General features: G+C 42.8%; 1 long non-coding RNA gene across 1 annotated transcript; it reads left to right on the plus strand.

The window, feature by feature from the left end:
- The first annotated feature begins 8,765 nt into the window (after positions 1-8,765).
- LOC109769229 (uncharacterized) lies at positions 8,766-10,073 on the plus strand. Its single transcript, XR_002234278.4, has 3 exons — positions 8,766-9,352; positions 9,439-9,504; positions 9,590-10,073. It is a non-coding gene; the product is annotated as an uncharacterized lncRNA (long non-coding RNA).
- The last annotated feature ends 505 nt before the right edge of the window (positions 10,074-10,578 follow it).

Here is a 10,578-nt window from a genome sequence, read left to right on the forward strand (position 1 = left end):
GGCTGATCAAAGATCGACCGGGTGGCGAGCCGCCCGATCTGCACCCGCGCTGATTGAACATAAATCTTGTTGTAGAAATATCCTGCAACAATACACTTGTTGCAAAAAAGGTCCGCGGCTAGCGCAACAAGAGCTTTGATGCAATTGCAACAGGACCGTTGTTGCAAAATAAAAATCATCTAAGCTCTTGCCGCCCTTATTGCAATCGGGCCGGGTCTTATATGCGTTTGTCGTTTTTTCGCTAACACTTGCTTCTCTGCAGCATCTGGACGGTCTCCGAGTCGGCACCCAGTGGCTCTTGGAGAAGTACCTCGCGGCCAAGGTGCAACTCGCCACGAAGGAGGAGGTGCTCCGCTCGGCCCGAGGTCCGACTTGCATGTTTCAGTGAGGGGCGCGACAGCGCACCCACTCGGTGTAGCCCCTGAGATTTCGGATCTCAATGTATTTTTTCTCTTTTCGGGCATCTAACTTGAAGTTTTGCCGTGCAGCCACCACGGCCGAGGTGCTGGATCTCTGGACCCGGCTGACCGAAGCCGGCCAGCAGCACGACCAGTCGACCGCCGACAACAACCAGCTCCGGGCCGAGGTGGAGCGGCTGAAGGCGGAGGCCACCAAGGCGGCGGAGGCCCACCAGGCAGAGCTCGTCCGGCTGAAGGGCGAGTACGAGAAAGCGGCCGCCGCGAAGGACGATGAGCTGAAGATGGCCGTCTAGAAGCGCGCCGAGCTTGAGAAAACGCTCGAGGCCCGCTGCCGCGCGTGGGTCCTGGAGCGGAATGGTATGTTGTGCGAGGCGCAGCACCTGGACGAGCTTCTCTGGCGTAAGTGTTTCTTTGGATGTCCGGCCGGCTTCCGAGCCAGCCGAAACTTTGTAAGGTTGAATAGCTTCCTTTCTTCTTGCGCCAGGGGCCTTCCCGGGGACGCAGGAGATGGCGGAGGCGACCATATGCACGCACCGGACGACCCTGCAGGCAGCGGCGGTGCCACGGTCGACCGGTATGCCGCATGGTCCTTCCCGGAGCTCATGCTCACCACTGAGGCACGCCTGAAAGCCCTCGACAAGTAGAAGGCGAGGTTGTTCCGGGCCGGGTTGGGAATGACGGTCGCCCTCTGGTCGGAGGCAGTGGAGCCCAACAACGTCACGCGGCTGGCGCGGTGACTAGAAGCCGGCGTGGCGCGCTTTCATTCATGGAGAGCCTCCGCTTCCCGTGCCGGCGCGGACTTGGCGTTGCGGTTAGTCATGTCTTGGTATCCAGACTTTAAGTCTGGACCAACTGGCAGCCCAGCAAGCCGGCGCGAAGGCCCAACTGGCGGCGCGGGCGCCACGGATCATCGGGCGGGCCATCTATCTTGCCGGGTTGACTGCTCGACGAGTTCAACACGGAGCGGACGAAGGACGGCCAAGAGTTGTCGTTCGAAGACTTCGGCTTGGCGCTTGACGATGTGCCGGCAGCTCCGACGAGACGGACGCCTACGCGGATGACGAGACCGCGCTGGATGACACCGACGTCTCTGTGAAAGTAAAACGAGAGAGAGGAGCAAATGATGGAACAGTTACTTTCATTGATGAAGTTTGGGGTATATATACCCGGATACAAAGGCGGTTACAAAGAGAGGTTGCCAATAGTGGAACCGACATAAGCAGGGATTAACCCTTTAATTAAACTAATTAATTAATTCCTAACACTCCCCTAATCAATGCTTATCTTTGTGAATATACACCATCTTGATAAAGAACCGTCCTTGTATGTGTTTGCCTTTGAGAATGTTCATCATCTTCATCTTGAGAAAGACTTGTATAATCCTTAAAGTCTCCTCCAAAAACCCTGTAGGAAAAATATGAGGAGAATAGTGTAGATATGTTGCTAAAACTCCTTTAAACCCATTGGGAAAATAATAAGGAGAAAAATTTATGCAACATATAATGATTATTGTCTCTTGATAACTCATACGAGAAAAACCTTTGAGGAAGGATAAAACTCGTTGGTGAGTGTAGAGAACAGTAAATATGCTTTGTATACTTTCCTTTAAAAACCCGATGGAAAAAAACTTGAAAGTATAGCATATGATCTTAAAATGATGTTGCCTCATTAAAAACCGTTATGAGAAACTTCGAGAGAAAACTCATAAGGGAAAAGAGCGCAATCTGATATGCCATTGAAAACTCTCCTAAAACCCAGCGGGAAAAATATAAGGAGAAAATGATATTGCATATACATACACTTGTGTTTATATTGTCTCATTTAAAACCTTTTATGAGAAACCATTAGGGAAAAACTCATCAAGGGGAAAAAGAGTACAATATATGCAATCTGATGATTGTTAACAGGTTATAATTTGGGAGATTACTCCCCCTGAACTTTGCAAATCTGGAGGATGTGTCATACCAATTCCATTGACATGATCATGACATTGTGAATAATGTATAGGATTATTTCCTCACTTTTCTATAGTTCGTGAGGATAAGTAATTTCGAGCAATGTGTTTTTATGATATTGCTCTTCATATAACATGTAGGTATTGAGTAACACAAGTGGAAGCATCTTAATAAATCAAGTTATGTGATTCTGATGAATGTCAACCACATGATATAGAGTGTGGTTTATCATTCTGCTGAGCCATGCATATTTTGCAATGCTTTTAGATAAAGCAATTATGCTAGAATGATAAGTGGAAGTAGTCATTAGAGTCAATTTAGATGACTTCCATGAGAAGACTATTCCGACGAATTCAGTCATTGATGTGGCATTGTTGGGATCAAATAAAGAGCCAATATCATTTCATATATCGTGGTCATATCTTGATTTTCCTGATGGAATTGCCAAAGATTTATTGTGAGCTTGAGATATAAGTTAATATTTCTTATATCGACCATATACCTTTTGTTGGTATGATATATCCACATTGAACTTCTCATATATGTTTTGGATATATGTAGACTCATATGTATTCTTGAGAGAATGCTCAAGTTGTAAACTTAAGCTAAATTTGGTTGAATCCAAATTTCCCGTCTTGAGATGATTTTGTGCATGTTTAGGTCTTGTATAGACATTGATGATGAGGTCGTCAATATACATTGAGGTGATGAAAGGAAATGAAATTTGGGATTCCTTTATTAAACATGTAAATAATCATCATTATTCGAGTAATCCTTTTGAAGAAGAAACTCATTTAGTCGGTAGTACCATATGATTTCTGGCTATTTCAAGTCATAGAGTGACTTATGAAGTATTACACAAAACTTGTTGCGATTTACTTTTGGATTCGGAAGTATAAGCCCTTCAGGGACTTCAATAGAGATTTCCGAAATGAGCGACTCATATGAGTATGTAGTCACTGCATCCATTAACTGCATGGATATTATTATTATTATTATTATTTTATTGCCAATGATATTCAGTATCGAAATATAAATCCACCCATACCAAGAAGGTATGTTACATCATAATTGATGTCGGGTCTCTGCGTGAACCCTTTTGCTACAAGCCTCGCTTTCTCACCACCTCATTGACTTTGCATATGAATGAGAAGTTTTAGTATTCCATATGGAAGATACTTATGAGGAGTAGGTATTACTGTGGTAAATATCACTCGTTTGCAGAGCGAGTGCTATTCTTCATTATTTGCTTCCTTTTATGTGAACCAATATGAGTGCAAGAGGCACTCTACCATGGATTTTGGTTCAGGGCCCAAAAGATTTTAGCAAATTGAGAAGAAATATATGTCGACAAATGTAGTCTTTAGTTTATATGATTCTGATGGAATAATTGAAGTTTGTGCATAAAATAGTTATTCCTTTTTAACTCCTTGTGATTTCCTACAACAAATGGAGTCAAGGTGTTCCGATGTCCCGGCACCAAAACATTTGTGCACATTTATGCCGGGCTTTGGATGATGAGCATCCAATGAGGTGTCTTTCAACTTGATGTCGAATTACATATACTGGTTGAGGATTTTTGATTTCCTCTGTTTCCACGAAAGCATATGAGAAGTTATATCTCGTGCTGTCAGATTTTCTCCCCCTCTTGCTCTCATTTGGGGATAAGAGTGGTTTATCAGGTACCTCCACTCTTTCTGACACTTTACTGCAGGAATATAGAATTTAGTGACACCTTGTCATCAGTAAATGTATGTGGCAAATTTGCAATGTGTTGCAAATATATGATTCTCTAAACTTCTAGTTCAGATTCTTTGAGTACGTGGATATAAGGATTGAATGTCAATAACATTTCTAATTTATTTCTCGGAATTCTTTGTGGTACTTATCTCCCCCTAATGCCGAAAAATATCCTTATTGCTGACGCAATCAGCATACGGGCTATGAATAATTTTGATTGACAGATAAATTGTTATTCCTCACATAGATCCCTAATTTTCGTGAGTGCCCATTGATGTATGCTGGAGTGGTGATATCGGTATGTAACCGAATTATCGCAGATGGAAAATACTTTGTTGATTTCCACGTAGTAACTACAAGGGAAAAGTAGTATGATATGCAGTTGGTATGATTTAGATCATACTTACGGTGTGTAAGGCCGTATGTGTCCAGCAAGAGGCTGGTAACTTTACAATTCTTTAAAAGTGGTCATGTAATTCATTTAACTCTCTTTGACAAGAAATTTAGCTAAACCATTTTGGGTATGTACATAAAGTACTTAATGCAAAAAAATGCTATTGAATGAGTTCAACAACATTGTTCATTTGAATCGGTTTATAGATCCTGTTTTCAGGAGAATTTGCTCTTACTTTGATAAGTTGAGCAATTTTTTTAGTAAGATCATGCATGGTTTGTGTGATAAGAGACACACTTAAAAACATTTTATGAATGTGTATATGAGTACCATGAAGTATCTAAATTACCCCAGATAATGGTTAAGCAATCCAGACATATCTTTTGAATGTGTTCAAGGAAGAATAAGTGTCCTGCTTAGAATTTTAAGGTGAGAGTGCCTTAAAACTTATTTCACCTATGGCACATGCGGTGCACATAAAATCTGATGATTTTGGAAAATTTGTAACTTGATAAGTTGTGACCAACAGGATTGTCAATAATTTTCTAATCATCCCCAAACCAGGATGGTTAAGGCTACCAAGCCAAATATTTAATTTATTAAGATCTAGAAAGTTATTGTGTACGCAACAATATTGAGTATGACTTGATTCACACATTCAAAATTTATCGAATATCATTTCCGAGAAATAATATATTGGACATCGCACCACTTGTAGTAGAACAAATATAGTCTAATAATATTTTGGGATAACTAAGAGATTACATTAGGTCTCCAATATTATTGATTTTTTTTATTATGCAAACATATCATCGTTGCAATGGAATTCACCATCCTTTTATTGCACTAGATTTTTGGTTCTCACCTTCTGATGAAGATTTGAGAACAATCATTTACTAGAATATTTTCTGGTTGTATGTTTGCAAATTTTAAAATTTATCCCAAATATGTGGTGTGGTTTGACTATGTATTTGAGGGTTTGGTAATCATAGGTATAATCTTTGTATAACCACACATTTGACAAACTTGAGAGTTGTCTTTGTGATCGTTTGAAACGATATATTCCCTATTAAGAGGTAATTTTGTATTTGGTTGTCTATTAGCCTCCACTTTACTTCGTATTCCTCATGGTTCTATTTTGTGACCATTGTCTTGCATAGTATTCTCAGTACCAGCAAATATTTCAAATAATGGTATATCACTTGTTGGGTGAATCTGGTGATTTTAAGAAATTCTATGTTTCTTCATCATGTAAAATTGTAGTACCATCATAAGAGGACATAAAGTGTATTAAGGCATCTCGACTAGATCTGCATATGGAAATATTTGATCACAGGATTTCAACTTGAAGTTGATTAAGTGACAGAACTGTGAGCAGTGGTAGACTTGAGGTCTTGAAAAACAAATGGGTGATCATCTGTTGTGTGCTCATAGTAACATTTTTCTCTAAAGGAAAATATTTGAGATGAATAAATATTCATCCATTATGTACTTAGTTTGAGAACTATGTGATGTTTGTGACATATAAAATGCATATGTACATATTTGGCTAGAATAGCCATGTCATTTTTCCAACGTGGGGTTATGGTGGCAGCAATGCCACATGTGGAATGACTGATGTCATGAATCATCTTAAAATAAATACTCCCACCTAATCATGAATTTGTTGCATTTGGAAATGTCAAGCATGCGTTACATGAAAATACTCATGCATTTATTTTATTTAATATCTATGGATAAAATGATTTGTTTGAAGACAATCATATGGCCAAGTTGATCCTTGGTGAACCTGGGTGTATCCTTCAATACAACACATGTGATGAAATCATTGCTAATGTTTTGGACTCCACTCTTGAGAAAATATGTGACTTCGGAGTCGCTGCCAAAACACACAAACTTTTCATGTTTATCATTGGTTAGTCACTATGACAGTATAACCACAATGTGATGTGGACCTTGCAACGGTGTTGAGACACTTATTTGTTGCTATAAATTATGGTATCCATCTTGATTGATGGGCGACACTACTATTAGAAATAGTGACATATCATAGGCTCAACTGCCATGTATTTAACCAATGTAATAGAAGGTAATTACCGGGGTATGCATATATTTGCGTAATTCTCTAAGACTTATTCAAGCAGAATGAGGCTTGGATAACTGATATTTGGTAGATAATACATGCAATATCTAATGATCATGCATGAATTTACTATGATAGTAAATCATTTTAGTGAACAACAACAATTGCTTCAGAAGAGCAAATTTTGGAGTAGCTGATGCTTTATAACCATATGTGTAGACCTCAATTTATATAGGATAACACTTTGAAGATAATCACCAATATGACCAATATGGTGTAGATCTCACAGTAATAGAGAATATAATCTGACTTTTGTCAGTAGATGTTCATATCTCTATTACCTTATGCTATGCTATATTTAAGAAAATCACTTTGAAGGTAGTCATATGTCAGGATGACATGATGTAGACCTCACAGTAGTAGTGGATAATCTGCAAAAGTTCACAATAGATGCCACCAATACCTTGTGATTCTCGAATAAATTTTGGGTAGTTACATTAATATATTTGGAAGAGCACATTAAAGATAGTCATCTTGTTAAAATGACAAGACGTAGACCTCACAGTATTGATGAATAATCTGCAAATTGTGCAGTAGATGTCATCATTACCTTGTGGTTCACAAATAAACTTTGAGCTTGTCATATTAAGTATGACAATTTATAATTCTTATTAGAATTTCATTTAGATTTGCAAGAAAATTGATTTCTATTGCAAAATCGTAGTTGTTATCACAAATCGCATGTAATGCTAGGGGTAAAAACATAGATGATGTCTTAAATTCCGTAGGAATAAGATCTTAGATATAAGCAAAATATTCTGTTGCAATAGTATTACTGAGGTAATACATGTAAATACAAAATTATACACATTCATGTAATATATGAAGAAATGTGAGCTTCAAAAGGTATCTTTACAGAGTAAATTGCAGAAAACCACCAGTTTGAGGGCTAGGTTAGCAGAAATCACTACGTTACAGTTTCTTGACAAAAAACACCATGTCTAGCGTAATCTTTTTGCAAATAACACCGATCGGCGGATTAGGGCCGGTTGAACGCGTTTATGACATGTGGGTCCCGTATTTTGCTGACGTGGCATAACATCGTCCAGAGATGGCGTTAGAGGGGTTCTTTTTGCCAAAAACACCTCAAAAAAAAACAACCTACCTCACCTGCCCCCACCCGACACCTGATCCGGCGAGATCCGCCCCTGTCCTGCTGCTGCTCCGGCGTGGTCGCAGTTGCTGGAGAAGGTCGGGCGCGCGAGGGTGTCGGCGACGAGCCCAACCCTTCCTCTACTCCTACGGGCCGCCTGGATCGACCATGTACGTCGCGCCGTGGATGAGCGCGGCCGTCGCCATCGACGAGCGCCAAGGACGTCGCGTCGTGGATGCCGCCGCCATCGACAAGCGCCACGGACGTCGCGGCCACGCTGCCCGCCCCGGCGTCGCGCCAATCGCTCTCCACCGCCTCCTAGTGCCCGATGGCGCGCCCCCGCCTTGTCGGCGTGGCCACCGCCGCCGCCGCCTCCCAGACCCGGACGACCGCCGCCGCCGCCGCCTCCCAGACCCCGACGACCGCCGCCGCCGCCTCCCAGACCCTGATGGCGCGCCGCCTCGCCATTGACGAGAGCCATCCTCGTGTTGATGTTCTGCTCGCGTGCTTGGATAGGCTCAGGGAGCTGATTACTTTTTTGGTTTTCATCCAAGGGTGTTCCTTCAAATTACAGGGACTTGTTTGTAAATCTAGATAAATACATCATCTAACGCTGTCTCGGCCGAGCCGTTATGCCACGTCGGCAAAATCTGGACCCACCTGTCTTAAACATACTTAAAGCGCTCCAATCCGCCGACCACTGTTATTTGCAAAAAGATTACGCTAGACGTAGTGTTTTTTGCCAAGAAACTGTAACGTAGTGATTTCTGCTAACCTAGCCTTCAAACTGGTGGTTTCTTCCAATTTACTCTATCTTTACATGATGCAAATTGATGTATAATTATTTTTTATGTCATTTGGATAGGACCTATGGTCTAGTCTGAACGTGTGTTGAAAAACCGAGACTTAAAAAGTGAATAATAGTAACCTGAAGTTTAAAATCCTGAAAATAGTATAAGCCTGAGGGCCGTATCATAATTTACAGGGACTTATACGTAGTCAAGATAAAGTCTGAGGACTTAATCAAACAATAGCGAAGAGGATAAGAATCCCCAATTCTCCTGTGCGGCTAGGGATTCACCCAGCCGTCGCCGCCGATTGCAGAACGACGGCACGCCGCCTACGGCGAGCCGGACGTCGACGGCCTCCGCGACCGCGCCTGGAGGCATCGCCGGCCGGAGGGTACCGCCTTGCCGGTAGAAGCTCTTCGCGCCGCAGGCTGGTACAGGAGAGGAACCGCGTCATGGCTGGTCGCTCCGCGGGAGCCGCCCATCGCGCGTGGAAGCGCATCCATGTCGAGGCCGAAGGCCATGGCTGCTTGGAGCGCCGCACTATATGAACAGCGTCCAAAGTAATTTAGAGGTATGAACATGACGAACTGAAGAAATACCATGTGGGTGCTTCCGTTTCTTGGTTTGGATTTTCAATCCATCGATCGTGGGTGCCAATTCTCATGTTCCTTCTTTCTATCTGTTCGTCTTTTTCTCTGCCGATGTCTCGCCGAGTGCCATCGAAGGCCACGCCTTGAGTTCGAGGTCGCGAGGATGCGAGCCGACGCTGCGCGTACAGGCGCAGACGGCAGACGTGAACCGAAGTCGGCACGCCAATGTAAGAAATCAACTCTGCTTCTCAAGCTTGACATCAAAAAGGCGTCCGGCTCCATGAGATGAGACTACATGCTTGATATTTTGCAGGGCCGGGGCTTTCCCTCGAAGTTCAGGGACTAGATTGATGTTCTCCTATCTATTGCATCCTCTAGGGTAACGCTTAATGTCGTTAATGACATTCATTAGCACCCATTAGGCATAAATAAAACTTTTACGGTGATTTTTCTTGAACCAGTAGACACCCAGAAGACTTGGGGAGAGGGCCAGAAGGTTCCCGAGGAGGCCACAAGCCTCTAGGACGCGCCCAGAGGGCTTGTGGGCGGGGGTCTCCTAACCCTAACTCCGCCTCTATAAATCCTAAAATATTCCCAAGCCATCAGAAGCGTCCATCAAAATACTTTTCCGCCACCACAATCTTCTGTTCTCGAGAGATCCCATCTTGGGGCCGTTTCCGGTGATCTGCCGGAGGGCGATTCGATCACGGAGGGCTTCTACATCAACCTTGCTGCCCTATCGATGATGTGTGAGTAGTTTATCACAGACCTACGTAGCTAGTAGCTAGATGGCTTTTTCTCCCTCTTTGACCTTCAATACAATGTTCTCCTCGATGTTCTTGGAGTTCTATCCGATGTAATATTCCTTTGTGGTGTGTTTGTTGAGATTCGATGAATTGTGAGTTTATGATCAGATTATCTATGAATATTATTTAAGTCTTCTCTTAACTCTTTTATGCATGATTAAGATATCTTTGTATTTCTCTTGAAACTATCGGTTTGGTTTGGCCAACTAGATTGGTTTTTCCTGCAATGGGAGAGGTGCTTAATCTTGTTGTAGAAACATCCTGCAACAAGAGACTTATCGCAAAAAAGATCTGCAAGCTAGCACAACAAGGGCCTTGTTGCAATTGCATCGGGCCCTTGTTGCAAAACAAAAATCATCTAAGCTTTTGCCGCCCTTATTGCAATTGCCGCTGTTTGCTAGCGCCTTGGGTCGTCAAAGGAACATGAGTTAGGGCACAGGACCAGGGCGTCACAGAGTGTGGTGCGCAACTGGGAACTAACCGCACGACATGGGTGGTAGATCTGTTCCATGACAGCCATGACGCTCGGCCACATTCATGGAGGGTGTCGACGCGCATAGCTCCATCAGTCGGGTGAATGCTAGCATTTCCTTTATTTTAAGGTGCATGCTAAGTGTCACCTGGCTGTTCCGTGTCCAAGATTGGCG

This window comes from Aegilops tauschii, chromosome 3 (genome assembly GCF_002575655.3).
Source record: "Aegilops tauschii subsp. strangulata cultivar AL8/78 chromosome 3, Aet v6.0, whole genome shotgun sequence".
In the NCBI taxonomy this organism is placed as follows: Eukaryota; Viridiplantae; Streptophyta; class Magnoliopsida; order Poales; family Poaceae; genus Aegilops; species Aegilops tauschii.